Consider the following 19,485-nt stretch of genomic DNA (forward strand, 5'->3'; position numbering starts at 1 on the left):
TTATATTTTACATTTTCTTTGAAAGCTAAACCTCCATCCTGTATGTATATGGAAAACAATCTAAGTACAGCTTCAGCTACCTTAGCGACGTTTAAGTAAAAACAGGAATTCAAAATACTTGTTAGAATCTGCAATGCAGAAGGCAGTGCTGTGCAAGTGCTACGGGTTATAAGTTTTGCTACCAGCTTGCCTCGAGGGATGGAACAACTAGGAATATATATATGAAATTTTTAGTTGACATAAGATACGGATATTGAAAAAGCTTCTGAATTCCCCTACAAGCATAAGGCTTAAGATTCCTAGAAAACCGATTTTTTAAACACCAATTTAATAAGGCCAACAAATGATTAATATTTGCTATAACAGTTGAAAGTTATGCATTTTAGCTAACACCAAAGTTCTGTTTTCCAGGCAGGCTAGAAATTATGGTCAAAGTATGGAACAAAATCGTAATCAGGTATAGAACTAAAGTGTTTTGAACTAGTTTCTTACTCAGCTTCAAACATTTTTGCTAAGGAATGTTGCAGTTTGAAGACATACTGGAGACACGTTTTCCATATAATTGAGAGGCTGCCTGTGAGAATTCTCACACTGGTAAACATCATGAAATCACAGGCATCATAGGCCAGTTGAAACAGGAACTAATCTGGTGAGTTAGCACCTAGGGGTCTCACTAAAGGAAAAGAGCCACAAAGACACCTCTCATACTATCATTTACGAAATGTAAACAAGATCAGGGGAAGAAGAGGTTTACCAGCTAGTTCATGCCAGTCAATTTGGAGTATTTCTGGCTTTAGTCAAACTAGCACAACTGGCAGAAAGCAATCAGAAAACAGGCAGATGTGAAGGAAAACAGAACTGTCTCCTCCACACTGACCTATAAATAAGCTTTGTGTGAAACAAAAAAGAAAATTAGCCTTACGTGGTTGAACAACATAGTCATATTAATAAAAAACAAGAATGATACCAAAAGATCAAATGGGGATTCAAAACTAAGATTAAAGTCTTCCATATTTCTGAATGCCTGAGTTCATCTTGGCATGGACAGGGAGAAGTGCAAGAATGCTGGCCATTTCCCTCTCATGGAAGCTTGGTTTGACAATTAGTCTTCTTTTTTATTTTATTTATCCCGCAAAGAACGCATCAAAACCTGTGCCATCATATCATCTTCATCAGCATCATAATCCTATGAACAAAGGGTACAGAAATTCTTTTACTGCCAGGGCCATATTGGTTAACACAACACAAAACCAGCTGTCTCCTCCTCTGACTTAACAGTAATTCAACTTCTCGCATTATACCATCTGCAAGGACTACATTTTACAGTAGTGGCTACATAAAAAAAGCTGGGTTTTAAGAGTCATCAGGCTCACGTATTCCAAGGATGAAGAAACACGTACCACAAAAGCATCGTATGAAAACCGGTGTCGTCTCTGAAGGTGTTCCATGAAGTTAGCACTCCTGTAATTTGGATCTCCCCACGGCATCGAGGCACAAATTGGGCAAACCACTTGTTTTGCATCCATGCTGTGCAATGTTTTTCAGTGCTCAACTAGTCCTTCTTGATCAAAGCTTTTCTTGCTGCAATATGGACAAGGAAAGGTGAAGCGATTGGGGAAGTTCCTGGTGTTGTGGAGTGGTTCTTTAGTCACAGCTTTCACACCTTCCATGATATAGTTCTGGTACTTTGAACAAGAAGCTGCGTGGCTGCGCATCTTTGAGAGAAACATCTTTTTGTTGCAGCCGTTACAAGTGGTTTCTGTCGCTTCGAACTGCTTTTCCAAGTCCAGAGCCCTGCTGCCAGGCGCCAGGGTGCTGCGGCAGACACCACAGACTGGCTTTTTGAGCTTGAGGCACTCCTGCAGGCATGGTGTGCAAAACACGTGTCCGCAGGGGACGCACATGGGGCTGTCGAACACCTCGAGGCACACGGGGCAGGTGAGGCGCGCCAGCGGGTCGGGCCGCTCGAGGCCGCGGGTGGAGGGTGCGCAGGATGCTGAGGATCCGCCACCGCCCCCTGCCACCGCCATCTCGCCGGCGGCCGCCGCACAGCCACGCCCCTGGCGCACGCTTCGTTGGGTTAGAAACTGGCTGGATAGCCGAGCCCAAAGAGTCGTGGTAAATGGAGTCAAGTCCAGTTGGAGGCCAGTCACTAGTGGCGTCCCCCAGGGCTCAGTGCTGGGGCTGGTCCTCTTTAATATCTTCATCAATGATCTGGATGAGGGCATTGAGTGCACCCTCAGTAAGTTTGCAGATGACACCAAGTTAGGTGCGTGTGTCGATCTGCTCGAGGGTAGGAAAGCTCTGCAGGAGGATCTGGATAGGCTGCACCGATGGGCTGAGGCCAACTGCATGAAGTTCAACAAGGCCAAGTGCCGGGTCCTGCACCTGGGGCGCAATAACCCCAAGCAGAGCTACAGGCTGAGAGATGAGTGGTTGGAGAGCTGCCTGGCAGAGAAGGACCTAGGAGTGATGGTGGATAGTCGGCTGAATATGAGCCAGCGGTGTGCTCAGGTGGCCAAGAAGGCCAACAGCATCCTGGCTTGTATCAGAAACAGTGTGACCAGCAGGGCTAGGGAGGTGATCGTCCCCCTGGACTCGGCTCTGGTGACACCGCACCTCGAGTACTGTGTTCAGTTTTGGGCTCCTCGCTACAAGAAGGACATCGAGGGACTTGAGCGGGTCCAGAGAAGGGCGACGAAGCTGGTGAAGGGCCTGGAGAACAAGTCCTACGAGGAGTGGCTGAAGGAGCTGGGCTTGTTCAGCCTGGAGAAGAGGAGGCTCAGGGGCGACCTTATTGCTCTCTACAGATACCTTAAAGGAGGCTGTAGTGAGGTGGGGGTTGGCCTGTTCTCCCACGTGACTGGTGACAGGACGAGGGGGAATGGGCTTAAGTTGCGCCAGGGGAGTTTTAGGTTAGATGTTAGGAAGAGCTTCTTTACTGAAAGGGTTGTTAGGCACTGGAACAGGCTGCCCAGGGAGGTGGTGGAGTCACCATCCCTGGAAGTCTTTAAAAGACGTTTAGATGTAGAGCTTAGGGATATGGTTTAGTGGGGACTGTTAGCGTTAGGTCAGAGGTTGGACTCGATGATCTTGAGGTCTCTTCCAACCTAGAAATTCTGTGATTCTGTGATTCTGTGAATGTGGTCTTGTTTACTGGAGTGCACAGGAGAGAGACCATCTATCTCGTCAAAGAAAATAGTTGAAGGTCGCATCTGATAGGCCTAGCACAAAAACACAGAGTAAAACAGCATTATTTAAAGGAAAAATGCACAAAAACATCATGGTTGGAATGTCATCTAAACTAGATCTTTCATTTTAGCCTCTGGGACCTCTACTGATAGAGCTACTGGAGTATCTGGCATGACTAACAGAAGACAGTCTGTGTCAACCCACTGTATCCGGCTGACAGGAAGCAAATCGTTCCAGTAGTTCTTACAGCTGACATTCACAGCAGAAACACTGGCATTTCCATTTCAGTGGGAAAAAAAAAAACTAACAAAATACAAAAAAAAGAGCAAGTTCTACTTAAAAACGTTGACCACAAAAAATAATGGTTTCAACTCTGACAGAATACACTGTGCATTTCAACCTTACCTGTTCAAATAACACACGAAGTTGGCATTCTGATTCCCCCATGTATTTTCTCATGCAGTCCCAAGCATTTCTCATAAAAAATGATATTTTCCTGTCACTTTGACTATATTCACTGGCAAGTGCACGAGCAACTAGTGTTTTCCCTGTTCCTGGGGGGCCATAAAATAGACAGCCTCTGCAATAAAAAAGATCCAGATAGGAAAAAAACCATCATGATGAGTACCTCCTACAACCATCGTCTCTAGAACAAACTCATCTTTTCTAACCAAAACACGTCATATACAAGACAGCAGTAATAGCTGAAGTGTGGGTAGAGGCAGAACAGATAGAAGTTCTGCGTTTTTACAACGTTTCACAAGAAAATTCATTTTTTTCACCCAAAGAAATGAATAAGGGGGTAACTCAAACGTATAAAACCTTCAAAAGAGAGCATACTGTCCCAGAAGGACACTTCCAAAACTGCTGACAAACAGGGTGATTACAGCAAACCGGAGCCAAACGGGCAAACTTCAGCACAGAATCTGAGAATGGGCTGAATGGTGAATCACCAGTTCATTCTGCAGCAATAAACTGCATATTCTTGCTTTCACAATATGCAGAATCTGTTAGTAAAGCATTTAATGCTCCTTTCAAAAGCATTAAGTTACTGGGTTTGGTCTCTCAGACCATCTATTGCTGATGGCAAGTGAGGAAGCCTAAAGCCGGAAGGAAAAGCGATGCCTTAGCACTCAGAGGAAAAAAAAAAAAAAAAAGAAAGCAAAAGTAGGCAGGAAAAACAACTGGGCTTCCAGGCAACATATTACAATTGGCTTCCACTAGATAATCCCTTCTTGCTTACAAACTAATCAAGCTGACTTGTACATAAAACTGAGAACAAAACCACTCCAACCCAACTAACCCAACTTTTTAAAAACACCAGATGGTAAAACTTAAAATTTTAAGACATTGCTTATATTTTTAACCTACAAATATTCTTGATTCTATCCGTTTTTAAGAAACCACTTTTTGCTACTACTAAAACAAATGTTCACCGCTGCCAAAAATGTTGAAGCATGGAAGCATATTGATACCTTAATTGAACTTTCTCCTGAAAACAGCTGACTTAAGATTTATCACTGTAATGAGTTACCTTGGGGGCTGAATATTGAACCGCTGAAAAACTTCTGGATACAGGAAGGGAAAAATCACCATCTCTTTCAAAGCTGCGATGTGTTCGGAAAGACCACCCACGTTCTCAAATCCAATCTAAAGAGAAATTCAACACAACAGAGTTTGTATGTTAAAGAAAGCAGCAATCTAGATCAAGGTTTCATCAGAAATTATCTCAGCACAATGGAAACATTCTGGGCAATTTTTGAAGTTGCTTTAGAGAAAACCATCAACAAAGGTAGTTGTAGATGGCACACTGAGATCTTTCATAATCACTGGAAACACTCGCTGACATGATGATTAGTTTACGACTTACCACACTATTTGCATTGCATCTCCCTGACTTCTTCCAACTTTCTTTTGATCCCTCTGAACTCTCTTTAGGTCCCGTTTCTGACGTTTCACTCGAAAAGTCCTGATTTGAATTAAGGAGAAGTTATAGGGCTTCTTTTTCTTTAAGATGCAGCTCGAAGATTTGTTTTTCGTAATAATGCCAAGCAAATGTAGAAGACATTAATTAATATATAGAAGACCTAATTAATTGACATAAACTTACACAGTTACATTCAGATAAACTTAAACATGGCTAAATATTCATTGGAAGGAGGTTCATCCCTCCCCTATTCTCTAACGACAGCAACCTTCTTGGTTGCTCTCGCCATCCTCACTGCTCTCACCACCATCCTCCGTATCACACGTGCTAAGCAAGGGAGATGAGCAAGAGGGTGTAGAATCACTGATGTCATCTGCACGTCTCTGTCTGCAAGCAAGCATATAGACCAGAAAGTTAAAAAGAAAATAGAGCAGATACTAAGTAACACCAAAAATTAAGGGAATTCTATCTCAAAATTTACTCTGAGATCTATTTTCCAGTCCATTGTACTCCTTAGGAATCTGATTTCAAAGGCCATGACATGATTTTCCTCGTGACAACTGTCTGCTTTCAAGAATGCTCAACAAAATATCTGGCAATCAACAGCATTCTCTATGCACTAACTGCTTACAGAATCCAAAAAGCCTTTATCATTACTAAGGCAATTTATCATTTCATTTAGATCTTTTATTGTTTAAGGTTAACTTCATATAGAAACATTAGTTGATTCCAAACAGAAACTAGAGTCAGTATTTGAGTGATAACTTTTTCTTTTTTTTTTTTTTTTAAATCTAACAAAACTTCCATAAAGCCTCTCCCTCTAAATTGAATAAAATTATTTTCGGTTTTAAGAAAATCATTTGTATCCTTCAAGATTAAATAGTCTGACTAAGATTTTTAAGGGGGGATTCTGGCTTCAGTTCCAGAACCAAAGAATTTCAGTTACAGAAACTCAGACACTACCTCCATAATCATCTTATCAGTGACCCACAAATATTGGATTTAAAAAAGAAACCAACTTAAAAGTATCCACCTCCTCCCCTCCAAATATTTCTTTCCTCTCTACCTTAAGACTACCAAAGTACCGATCATAAACTTACTCTGTAATTACCACTAAACTGAAAACCCTTTGAAGCATTATGCAGTAAGGAGACTGACAGCTCTACGGATAAGTAAGAGCTATCACTAGCCATACACCAACCTGGCACGTCTTCTATATTTTTGTGACCCAGCATTTTCAAGTGACTCTTTCTGTCTGACAGAATGGGGCTGGCCCGAGTTAGTCCTCTCTCGATCTCTTTGTCTTACTGAAAGGAAAGAATTTAGAATAATGATACAGATACATTTAAGAGAGGAGGATATCAAAAGATAAAGAAAATGCCACGTGTTTCACTCATCCCTAATTCCAGAAGAATTTTTAACTGTTTTTGCTTTTCATCAGTGCATGGCACAAGTGGAAAACTACGCCCTGTTTAAAGGTGAACTGAAAATCACAAGAGCAAGACTGTTAAGTGTGATTAATTACTGTTATATCAAGGATACATAGCACTAAGCATGCCAAACAGCAAAGAAATACAATGTGCACAGGACACACGTGTCTGATAAAAACAGTGAAGTTCATGTGCAGAATGAAGGTACAGAACTGAAACAGAACTGTGTGTGCAAACACATGTATTTACATTCAAAAATTTTATCTCACTTATGTGCAAGAAATAAGGTTTTAAGAGAAACTGTGCGTTCAACCTACTTTCCATAGGAGCTTGGTAGCAGTCAACAGGTTTACTCTGTCGAAGGTTGTAACGCCTTGGAACATCTTCACCATCATTTTCTTTGTTCTCACTTCCTTTTGATGTTTGTAGTGTACCACAAAATGACACCGAATCGTTAAGTACTTTTGCAAATTATATGAAATCCAAAATGCATTACACAGATGCCTGTAAGTTTTATTACTATCGTTATTTTAATGACACGGTGGATCCTGCAAAACCTTAAGATGAATTTATGCAAGTCACGTTTCAGAAATCACAAATCCTAGCAGATGAGCATGCATCTAGACATTGTTCTGTCCTCTCTGAAACTGCTGATGGACTTGTCGTCAGCCTCAGTGTTTAACAACAGGCAAAATTCTGTCATATTGCTTAGCTAAGATGCGGATCTTCTGAAAACAGCTATTTCAGAAAGTCACTTCTTAGTTTGAGAAAGTATTTAATGGAAAGGGTTTTAATAATCTGTAGTGCTAAGACTAAGCGTAGTAATCTAAGTCCAAGTCTAGCTCTGCCACAAATTCTGGGAGCAATAATGGGCCAGACACAGGCTTGAAGCTCACCAATGAGAAAACAATGCCAAATGCACATAAGCTTAGGCCATTAGCTTCTGTCAAGTAACCTGAAGTTGTTTCATGAAAGATGGTAAAAAACACAAGAACCAGAGTGCAATTATCTACTGGGTTCTGGAGAATATCCTCTCACGTTAACAGCAGGACACCGAGGAAGGAACATACATACTCCGTTCACCTACCTGTTTGCCAAAAGGACTTATCTTTTTTTCTTGGAAAGCACTGCCCTCTTTGGTTTTTATTTTTTAACCCCAAAGGTTGCATTGCTTTCTGAATGCAAGGTAGGTGCCGTGGGGTATACAGACAGCACACAGAAAACTGAGCGATCAGTAAATGAGTTTGTGATCACTACCATCTCCAGTCCTTGGTGTTCCAACACTTCTATCACAAAAGCATGAATTTCTCTGCTTTAGTGCTCCTCTAACCCTTTCCTTTTTCCAATAACTTCCTTTATAACAACACTGACACTTTCCTCACTCTTTTCTGGCGTATTTTTCATTATAAAAGTATATTCTAGCTCTTTCCTGATTTAAAATTGTAGTTTGCATTTTGATCATCAATTGATTTCCCATTCAACATGCTATTTAAAATTCCTCTCTGCAAGTCTCTACTGCACAGCTCCCTGAAACCCACACACTTTAACCAAGCTTCTCCCTCTAGACTGGCCCCCTCCTTGTATTCAAGCTCCTCTTATTAAGACTTTGAGCTAATGTTTTCCTAACTAAACCTCCAAAGGAGTCAACTCTGCTTCTCCCTTACTAGTCCATGGCCCAGCCATTCTTCCTCTGAAGAACTTCCCTCGGGTTCCCACCTGCCACTGTGCATCTCTCTGCTCCTCTGGGCCTCTGAAGGGAGGAGCAAAGTATTTTCTGGGGCTCAGCCTCCTGTCACTGTCTCTCTGAGCTCCTTTGCAGGTGTGCAGCTGAGCTCTATCACATAATCTAACTCGTCAGCTCGTCTACTGCAACACCCTTTTCGGTCCTTAAGTACAGTCTTGCCCTGTTCTGATCTGTTTAGAAAGCTCCTACAAGGATGATCTAATTTACTGCCTTAATCACAACTAACGTTCTTCTCAAAAACTGTAAGTTTTCCCATCACTTCCAAGTTAATATGGGCTTTCGTGGCTTAACCTCATTCCACAAGTCACTGAGTACCCAGATGACAGCTCCTAATTACAGGCCCTGACAGCAGCTTACGGTGACTGCCTCCTAAACACAGAAATGCACAACGCTATCTTCCCTCCTGCTGAGCTTCACGCTTGGGAGGAGCTTTTCATACACTTCTGGCAGCCTATCTATCTTGCTTCCTGAAAATTCTTGCTGTGCTGCTCAAAACCATGAAAACTGTCACGCTCCTGCTGTAGCGGTATCGCCGTTTCACATGCTGAGTAATGCTGTCCATTTCTTTCCATTCCCACCTGTCTACAACCATCTGTTGCCTTTTATCTTGTAAGCAGTTTGGAAAAGCGCTGTATTTTTTTTTTCACCTGTTCTGAGCTCACTACAGTACAGCCCTAGAGCTCATACTAAGGCTTGTGAAGTCAATAGCAACACAGAATTGTTACAGAAGACAAATACCCAGTAGATTAGCTTGTTTCAATTGTTTAAGACAAGGCTTTTGGTTAGAACAGAGTAAAGAAAACTTAAAACCAGAACTCACCAATCTCATCTGGACTGCCAGGTCCAGTTCTTTCAAAGTCCGACTTCACACAGGTCAAGATATCAAGGTTCTCCTAATTCCAAGCAGCAAGAAAGATCGGTCACAAACGTGCAGAAAAACAGACGTGCATACATGTACATCCACTGACAGACACGTCTGTCTGTTGATGCTTACACAGTAACATTATCGAGGCACCCCGTATACACACAAAAAATAAATTATTGCACAAGAGGAGAGAATGGGAATATGATTGCGTGCACCCACAATCAGTAACAAGAATTTCTGCTCTAAACCAGCGCTCAGTACATGCAGTGGTTAAATACTTGCCCAGATACAAAACTGAGTGCATTAGTTAATCATAGGTTAATAACCTACAGTGTGACAGAACCAAGGAAAAAGAACTACCTTTCTAGCAGACATACCAAAAGAAATCATACAGGCGTGTGAGAGATGCTAATAAAAAGTACCGTGGACAATTCTGGATTCATTTCACAGCACTGGGCAACCAGCTCTAGGTGTCCCTGCTTGAGCAGGGGAGGGTTGGACCAGGTGACCTCCAGAGGCCTCTTCTAACCTCAACCATTCTGTGATTTGAGAGAAAAAGAAGGCAATTCAGAGCTAAACAAAAAGCTATGAAAGTAGGTTATCGGGAAGTTTTAAAACGATGTGCCTATCATTCATAAGAAACAGTAATTTAATAAAATAGTTTAATTTAATAGAGCAAAACTAAGACAGAGGAGTATGATTGCTGCATACAGCTTTAACAGGGGTTCCTCTAGAGACAGGGGTTTATTTAAGCTCTCAGGCAAGGCCAGCACACGAACAAATATACATAAAGTAGCCATCAGTTCATTCAGCTGGAAATTTGAAAGGCTTCAAGTTCCTGAAAACTCTGGGAGCAGTTTGCAACCAAGGAAGAATTCTAAAATGCAAGTTAGGTCAATTAAAGAAAACAGCTCCATTTGCCTGTAACAGATGATTAAAGCTACATGATACTGGAGATTCTTTGTGAGCTCTCGGGAAAAAAGACATTAACAGGAATCAAAATTCGAGCGAGTGACCAACACAGGAAGCCATGCACTGCCTTTTGTTAAGCTTTCCAAGTAAGTGCGTTCCTGAGCATGACGAGAAATATGATCTAGGAGTTACGGATAAAAAGCTAAACAGCTTAAACTGCCAAGCTGATGGAAAGCACCAGTCTTTTTGCATATTCAGTCCCCCAGGCAGAGCTTTTAGTAACATTTGGAGTAAAAACCCAAGTCCGAAACAGCTGTTTGTAAACAGCGTCTATTCAAAATGCAGAAGGCAATTCAGAAACTGGAGTGGAAGACATGCATTTCAGCATCTCCCCGTTATCCCACATCTTCTGCAGAAGATGCTTCCTCCACTCTTAAAAGATATCTGGAGCACAACCGTATCAGTAAGACATGAAGATATAACCAGAGAGCAAGACCAAATGGTAGTTTAGACCACACTATTCTTTGGAAGGAAGTTATTTCAGTTCAAATAAAAATTACAACTAAGTTACTTCCCTACGTGAAATACTCTACAAAAATGGCAAACTGACGGAGTATTTGCTCTGTCATTTGTACCTCAACATCTTCCCAACATCTTTGGCATCTACGCATCTGCTCCATTTCATCCATTTTTTGTAGCACAACTTCCGCAGTACTAAGATACAAAGTTGACATGTAAGAGCAAAGTTAGGCATGTATGAACAAAATAAAACAGCACGCATAATCAGTAAGAGATTTTAATGTAGTACGCACAAAGCAAAAGTCATTGACACTTAGCCAAGATTTTAGACATTACCAAAAAATTAGGTCAAATCTTTATTTTTGATAGAGATTTAAGAACAAGCTTTTGAGGATTTGCAAACATACGCTGTTTTCAGGTTTATTTTCCCCTCTTACTGAGCACATTTAAAATATATATATATTTAAATGCAGGAGGAAAATAAGAATTCTGACATCCTACTAAGATGTTATAAAAAAATTATGTCAACTTTTAATCCTTCTTAAGTTGCTCTGCACAGTAGCATTAAGTCATTTTTTGTTAACCGAGGAAAGGCTGTTTGTTCTTCTCTACATGGGAATCTAAGTTTCGTGTTGTAGAAAATGATGAAATGCAAGGAAAGCAAATTCTGAAGCAGAAAACAATTTTGGCTTCAGAAACAGAAATAAACCATGGACAGAAATGCAGAATCGCTAGGACTACTTTGCTTTGACTGTATCAAACCATCCTCAGTTTCTTAATCAAGCATTACATTCACTTTTGTGAGTATGGAACAAAAAGTTCATTAAAAATGAAGGCACTTCTGATGCTAAGAAAACTGCCAAATGGGGAAAACTCAACAAATTGAACTCTCAATGCCAGGAGCAGCCATACCTCTTTGCTGTCAAAATACAGAGCAAGTCGAGGCCAACATCATGCCATAGTGCAAAGGCTTGCTAAGAAAGATCATTTTAAGAGGTCTGCAAGAAAAGATGACTTACTTTGTTATAAGTTTGTCAAATAGAATGGACGAGTTAGTAGTAGAGTACCGACTGCGTCCGACTCTACAGCTGCGGCGCAGCTCCAAGTCCCTGTTTTCTCCGTGGACTCGTCTCACAGTTTTTGCACCAGCTCTACTCCTCAATGTTCTGGTGACTGAAACGCAGAAACAAAGTATTTTGAAACAGTGAAGATGGGATTCTCCTTATTTCACCGTTGCTCTTGTAAAATGGAAACAGACAAACAAAAAAGGCACCCTGAAGTGGATTGATTTTTCTTTACATTTCAGATCAGAAGTTGTTGTCACAACCACTGCATTCCACTTACTTATTGCTCTGCACGTTTACACCGTCTACTTAAAACTGTGACCTGTAGAGAAATTCTTAAAGAGACTGAAAGCTAGCCAGACAAAAAAAAAAGGTGCAACTTTTGTTCCATGCAGGAGGGAAATCTACTCCAGTTATTTCTGTCTTGGAAAAGTGAGAACAATCAACACCTTTCTCTAAGGTGTTTTCACTCCATTCATGTCAAACTGTATCTAACAGTGCTCAAAACAAACACTATTACATTACAAGCCTCTTCCTTAGAGGTGTATGTTTGATTACTCTGTTTATGCATGCAGCACTTTCATTTCCTGCATTATGATCTAACAGCTCAAGGAGGTAAGAATCGTTTCAAGAGAAACACCCAAACACCACATAACTCAAACTCGTGCTTTTTAGAAAAAAGCCTGCCCATTGTTTACTATACAGCACCCTTTGGCACAGGTTTGTTGCTTGCACTCTCATTAAAAGAGCCAAGAGGACAAGGGGAAGGGAAGAGCTACACCACTGTGCTGGTAGGATCACAGCTAAGGTTTACTTTTGTGGTTGCCAACTATAAAACTAAGTTTGAACTTACCAAGTATCAATTTACTTTGCACAATTAGAACAGTTTGCTTTGTGCCTACGAAGCTGCAATTCACACTGCTCCCTCCCCAAGGAATTCATAAAATCTCCTGTTTGCACCTACCTCTCTTCACAGAAAAGTCACTGAGGAGTGAATTCAGATGACTACAGAAGGCTTTGGGGCCAAATGAAAGCCATGGAGTGACCAAGTGCCATCCTCTTCAGTAACCAGCGTAAATAGGTATCCCGGGGACTTACAGCCACTTACCTGTGTTTTTCTCAACTGCCTACATTAAGAAAGAGGACAGGGGAGAGAAGGGAGGAAAGACTTGTTGTATTAGACCCATCAAGGATGGGAAATTTCACCATGTTTACAAGCCAGTGCTCCATGGTATACAAAGAGAAGCCTGTAGGCCTCACGCAGGATCCACATCCCAAGTCTGTTGCGTACCATATACACGCGGTTCTGTATGTACCCACATTTCCTAGCTTGCTCATGTTGAATTCTCAAAATTATGAGCAATAGCACCCAAGTGGAAAAGATACATGTCCTGGTTTCAGTTAGGACAGAGTTAGTTCTCCTCCTAGTGGCGGGTAGGTTGCTATGTTTTGGCTTAGGAAGTGTGAAAGGATGTTTAGAAGAGTGCTGATAGCACCCCGATGTTTCAGTTGCTGCAGAGCAGTACTTACAACAAGCCAAGGAACTTTCGGTGTCTCACTCTCCTACTAGCGATCAGAATCGGCGCACAGCAACAGCTGCGAGGGGACAGACTCAGGATGGCCGACCCCAACTGGCCAAAGAATTCTATGCCTTATGACAACATGCTGCACCATGGATAGGGCGGGGCAGCCGGGCTGCTAGGGGTTACGCTGGGCACTGGTCAGCGGGTAGTGAGCAACTGCATTGCACATCACTTGTTTTGTACACATTACTATTAGCAGTACTATTATCATCATCATCATCATCATCATTATTTTCCTGTCTTAATAAACTGTCTTTATCTCAACTCGCAGGCTTCACTTTCCCGTCTCCCTCCCCCATCCCAAAGAGGGAGGTGGGAGGGTTGGAGAAGGGCTGTGTGGTTTAACCCGGCCGGCAGCTAAACACCACAACAACACCTCAAAGGGGTTTGGGAAAAAAAAACACGTTTTTTTTAGAAAAGCAGAAGACTTCCACTGAGAAGAGGGATTCTAGTTTTAAGGTACTGGTATGCCATCAGCATGCTCATAGGCCTCTGCTGATTTTAGCCAGAGGTTTATCAGGCCACAACTCACTGCACATGCTTTCTCTCTTGCTTTTCAATCTACAGATCGAACAGAGATTGAACATACAGAAATACAGTACCTTGAAAAGCATCTTCTGTTGACATTTCCCCTCAGTATCGCCATACTTTCTTCAAAGCTGGAGACTGAACACCGCAGGATGCTTTTTCTCATTGATCTTAAACGGTGTCCGTTGAAACATTCAATACTGGTAGAAGAATAATCCTAGGGAAAGAAGGAAATAAGAATATATTTATGCAAACCACGTAGATTCAGATAAAGAAATTCTGCCTCACGCAAGTTTAATTAACCCTCCTGACTTGGTAGTGGGGCAACTAATGGCAGGCAGACACTTAAACGCTGCTGTGCTCAGGAAAAACCTGGGAAAAAAAAAAAAAAAAAAAGCTTTCAAAACTAAAGCTTCCCTCTCCCCACCATTTTCTTGTGGATAACTTAAGCTTAATATCCTTGGCAAAAAGATATTGCAGCAAAACCTTTCACATAAACTTAGTGTTTCGTGAAAAACAACAACAACAAAAAAACTTTAAATTCAATTGGATTTTTTTTCATAAATTCAATTGGAATTTAAATTCAAAACTTTAAATTCAATTGAATTTAAATTAAAAAAACTAAACTAATTAATTTAAATTAAAAAAATTTAAATTCAATTGACTGTTCAGAGGAACAGTCAAGCTTGACATTATACATCCTAGAATTAAAATCTAGTTTGAGTTTTTCTCCCATCTCCAGACCTTGCGAAAGATGCTGATTAGGAGCTCTGTCAAAAAAAGTGTAAGGCTTGTTATATCAAAGCTTTGAACCCTTCTTACTGCCCTTGACCTTCTTCACATTGCTGCTCCTACAAGGGTGAGTACTATCATTTTTAGTACGGGAGGGAAGCTGTGATATCCTTGAGTGAGGGGTCGTTCTGTTTACAAAATGAATTTCCAGTAAGAGTACATCAAACGAACCAACTTTCTTTGAACTTTAATTCATCACTATATTGAATGAATGACCTCTGGATTTCTCTCTCCCATTTGGAAGTCAATTTGAAAACAAAATACCTCTGGCATAAAGAGCCAGGCATCAGAGACACCTGTTGCGCCTCAAGAACAGAGAAGGTATGAATGACAAGAGCAGCTGAATAAAATGCAACTTGCCATTAGAAATGGGTGTACTGGCATCTACAGGTGCCGCTGGCATCTCCTCATTTTCATTACTCTCTTCCTCTGGTTTCTCGTCTTCAGTAGCAGGGTTCTGCCGTGGTGACTTGGAGTTGTCGCATGGAGCACACGCTGGAGAGGTGTGACCTTGCAATAAAGAATAGATACCAAAGATCTTTGCCGTGCATTTTCAGTTACAAATGCAGAGACAAGTCTTCAAATCCTTAGCGTTAAAGCATGTACCTCTTTTCTCACGAGATTCTTTAATTTGTTCACAAAGTCGTCCAAACTCTGTATCCATTTCGTTCCTCACCATTGAATATGCAGTGTCTTGCAAAACATAGGCGCTGTGACGATCTGAAATTTTACAGACTTTATCTGAATGTTGTCTACCAACCAATGAAACTGTTTTGATCACAGAAAAAATTGCTTTCTTCATAGGTCGGTTCCAAAAGGTTATCTCAGTGAATATTTTCAGCATAACAACATCGAAGTTAATTAAAACAAAAGCACTAGTTCCTTGGGAACACTTGTATCACAATTCCATACCCAAGTAGCAAAATGATAAAATATTTACAATGTGGTATGAGATGTTCTCTGTGGATGTCCAAAATCATCTAATCCATCCGAAGTCTATTGTCCACACACAGCATTTATCCATCTATACATCTGACAGATATTTTAAACTAGGGCTAAAAAGCACATCCTCACCTGTAGATCTTTGATCCGGGTAGTACTCTGAGGCATTGTTACAGATTAGATCGATGTCCTTCAGATAGTCTCCTGCAGCGAGGTACTGGCGCGAGTCAATTTGAGTCAGAACTGTTGAAAGATCCATCGGCTCTTTAATCCTTGTGGCATAGTCAGGTACCTGCAGATCAAATACAAGCATTCAGAGGTTTTCTTAACCTTGCACACTGTCTACCAAAATTATTCTGAAAACTTTAAATAAACGACTTCCTAAAAACTCTGAACATTTGCGATGCATCAGAAGATGCTGAAATTAACCAGTTTGCTTCTCAAAAATGGAAGGGCTCTTTCAACTGGCATTAGAGCTGCTAGGAGAGGACAACAAGAAGTAGGGAGGTCAGAAGCACGTGCATGGTAGAGAAGAAACACTGAGGGTGGGAGATTTATTTCACTTTGCTGCAGAAAATCACAACAGTGAAAGCTGAGCAAGCCATCCGACATTTTCTTTGTTGTCGACATTGAGGAAAAGGTGCATGAATTGCACCTGTGAAGTACCTATTGCAGGCATCTACTTTAGAATGAGATAACTGGGCCGAGAGGTGCTGATTTCTTCCCTCAGACCAGAAGAGGAGCCTAATGACTAGTTCAGATGAGGACATATGTATTTGTCGAGATTTTTCACAGCTCAAGAACCTAGGAGAAAAGGGGAAGAAAAGCCAGTGGATGCCCACATGAAGAGGACTTTTGCTGATCCGCAGGTATATTCAAGTTACATCTGTCTTTGAAATACACGCCCCTAGTTTAGGCTTATCTAATAAATTAAGGAGAAAAAGGGATCTAAGCAGCCAATTGGAGGAAAAAGAAAACACACTGCACTTATGATTGATTCCTATTGAGGAGTTCCAGATGAAACAGAGAACAGGACCTCAAAACTTATTTTTACAAACTGCTGCTCCTATTCCTGTTCCCACAGGAACTGACAGTCCAAGAAAGGGCTTTAGACTTCATTCAAGTAGTCCTGTAAATACTGTTTGTAATTATAAGGAAAGATCTCTGTGCTTTTCAGTGCTGTGACATGCCTACGTATCAAAGCCTTTTCATGAGCAAACTGTGTTGGCATTTGGACTGGCTTTTTAGAATGAAACCAGGGCTTTCAGCGAATAATCCCATAAGAGACATTTGAGAGTCAGCAAAATGACATATGACAAATTACTGACAGAAAATGACCACCAAAGCAAATCCCAAAGAGCTAGTAACTTTGATAGGAAAGTTTTAGATGTACTTCTTATATCCTCCTCACCTCTTTTCTTTACAGGAGGCTTAGCCACTTCATTTAGAATTAGGTCCTCAAAAAAAGCTGCTCTCTCTGCCCTACCAGACAATTCAATATTGCACACTTCTCCAAATTCCTTATTAAATAATTTTTGGATCTAAAGCAGAAGGAGGAAAGACATTTCAGATTTAAGGCCACAAAAACTCATATTCTATTCCAAAAAGACGAGTACCTTTTCAAATTAAGAATAACCTGAAGAACACAAACTGAAAAAAGTTATCTTCCTGGCCTTAAAAGGCTACATTTTCACAGGCTGGCACGGCAAATTCAAATATCGCCTTTAAGAATCACCTGTAGAATTAAAGCTCGCTGAAGGGATTGTACGCTACACTGATAAAGTAATGGCTTTCACCACATCCAACAGCGCCTCCTTTGTATTTACTTGCCTTGCTGCATCCTTTACTTAGAACCTTTATGGCTATAGAGGGAAGAGAAAGGCTTCAGCAGACAAGTGAGGGCTTTTTGCTGAGTTTTTATTTCTCTACCAAAAGGTGTCTGAAGTAGCTAGTACCTCTACGTCTTCCTCCATGTTCAAGTTCTAGTATTAAAAGGTAGGTAAGGAATTTCACTACTTATTTTAGAAGGAATTTACAACCTGTACAAAAACTTCTGTGGGAACTCAAGCACTTTCAAAGCAGTTGATAATTAACACCTCTAGGTTAGACCCGTTCTCTTCCCCCAATAACTGAGACAAAATAATCAGAATGAGAACAGTGTGGTCCTGTTTTGGGCACCTTCCCTTAATGTAAACTCTCAGAAGTCAATGAAGTCCTGCATGTACTTTTACTACAGTTTATTTAGGAATACAACTAGAATTCAATTCCAAAGTTACTTTAGCAGAAATTGGAACTCAGCTTTCCAGCTTGGAATGCTTTGGCCTATCTGAAGAAAGAAACTGATTTTTTATTTTTTTTAATCAAAGTGTTTCAATTCTCTACTAAATTGCATTATTAGCAGTTTACCCAACATAGCATGGAATGGCAGACTGTCAGAAGAAATCTCTTCAGTAAAGACATCCTCTTGTCATTTCAAGCACTGCATATTCTTGACTGAACCACTTTGTAGCCACCTGAATTATTGTATTAATTTATTATTTGCATGCATGAGAAAGGGGTGAAAGTCACTTGCTTGACTCAGAAAAAACCTTAAGCAGATGCTTTCACAGTATTCTTTTTCTCTAAGCAAATTTTAAGTGATTTGTTAGGGTGCCTGAGTAATAACAGCATGCATTTAACAAAGCACAGCATTTTGATGCTGAAAGCATTCATAAATTACAAGACACTGAAGAAATAGTAAGAAAAGTATTGACAAATACCTCTTCTGGGAGATCTGAGTGACATACATCAGACGTAGCAAGCAGCAAAACTGGCGAAAATGCTGGAATGTTATGTAGTAGAGTTAGAAAAGTAAGTTTCAAAGCAGGTCCAGCATTGTCCCACCATAAATGGATATCTGGGACATAAATTATGCTTGGTGCTGTCTTCTGAGCATTTCGGATCAGCTACTGAAAAGGAAAGCTTGGGTAAGAAAACTAAAACACGTAGAATAACCTGTTAATACATAGCTACATAGCCATTGGACTGCCCCATGAAATGAAACTACATGAACAGAGTGGCAAGCATCCTTTCACATAAGGAATTTCTCTGTGCACCCTTTCAGATTATCAGTATTCGGAGAACTCTAGTCAGAAGATGGGAAGGATATATTCAGGCAGTGGCTAGACACCGTAGCTGTATGGCCACAGCCACAATCATCGCATAACAAAGAAAGGAAATGTCCCTCTTATGGGACACATCAGTATTCAGTCATGTAACATGTCTGTCCTTACTTGTATGGCTCTCAAACGTTTCCACTAAAGGTAAAAATATTTTGAGGTAGTGATGCCAAACAAGAAAATGGATTTCCTGCCTAAACGTAAAAACACCAAATCTGTTCATTTTTTCTAGTTAAAACCACATCAGCGTGCAAATGAAGTGTTTTGTGAATGTTAATGCTTTTATTGCACATACTGCAACAGCACAAGTTGTGTATGTCCGTGCGAAAACAAAATAAACAGAAGCCCCAAACCTTGGTTGCCTTACTAATATAATTTAAAAGAAGGCTACAAAAAGTAGCCGACATGCAGTCTGGTACAGAGCCATCTACTGGGAGCACACAGTCTTAGGAGGCAATGAGAACTACTTTCTGGATCCCAGTGACATGAGCAGCATTTCTTTCCACAAAGAGATGCTTATTAGCAACACCGCCCAGCTTTCTGAGCTGCTAGCAACATCCTCACTGTGAAATTGAGTATGGAAAATGTGGACATGTACAACATTCAGATTGTTTGTGGTTTTGTCTAAAAGAAAAGGGGATTTTCAGACAGAAGCAAACATCCCGGCACATTAAAACAAGGCCACCTCCATTACCAATGAATTTTGCTCACCTTACTTGCAACTCGATTGATCCTTTACATACAGTCAGTGAATCCGATGAGAATAAAAAGGTACGTGTCCGCAGATTTCTTCTGGCAGTGCAACATTTGTAAGCAGAACAGAAAGGTC

General features: G+C 40.8%; 1 pseudogene across 1 annotated transcript; it reads right to left on the reverse strand.

The window, feature by feature from the left end:
• Nucleotides 1–1,094: 1,094 nt before the first annotated feature.
• LOC311428432 (E3 ubiquitin-protein ligase RNF114-like) lies at nucleotides 1,095–2,030 on the reverse strand (annotated as a pseudogene). The gene is made up of 2 exons: nucleotides 1,401–2,030; nucleotides 1,095–1,186 (listed from the first exon to the last, which is right to left on the reverse strand). The product of its transcript is annotated as an E3 ubiquitin-protein ligase RNF114-like (transcript).
• Nucleotides 2,031–19,485: the final 17,455 nt, after the last annotated feature.

This window comes from Aythya ferina, assembly GCF_964211825.1.
Source record: "Aythya ferina genome assembly, contig: HAP1_SCAFFOLD_79, whole genome shotgun sequence".
NCBI classification, from domain to species: domain Eukaryota; kingdom Metazoa; phylum Chordata; class Aves; order Anseriformes; family Anatidae; genus Aythya; species Aythya ferina.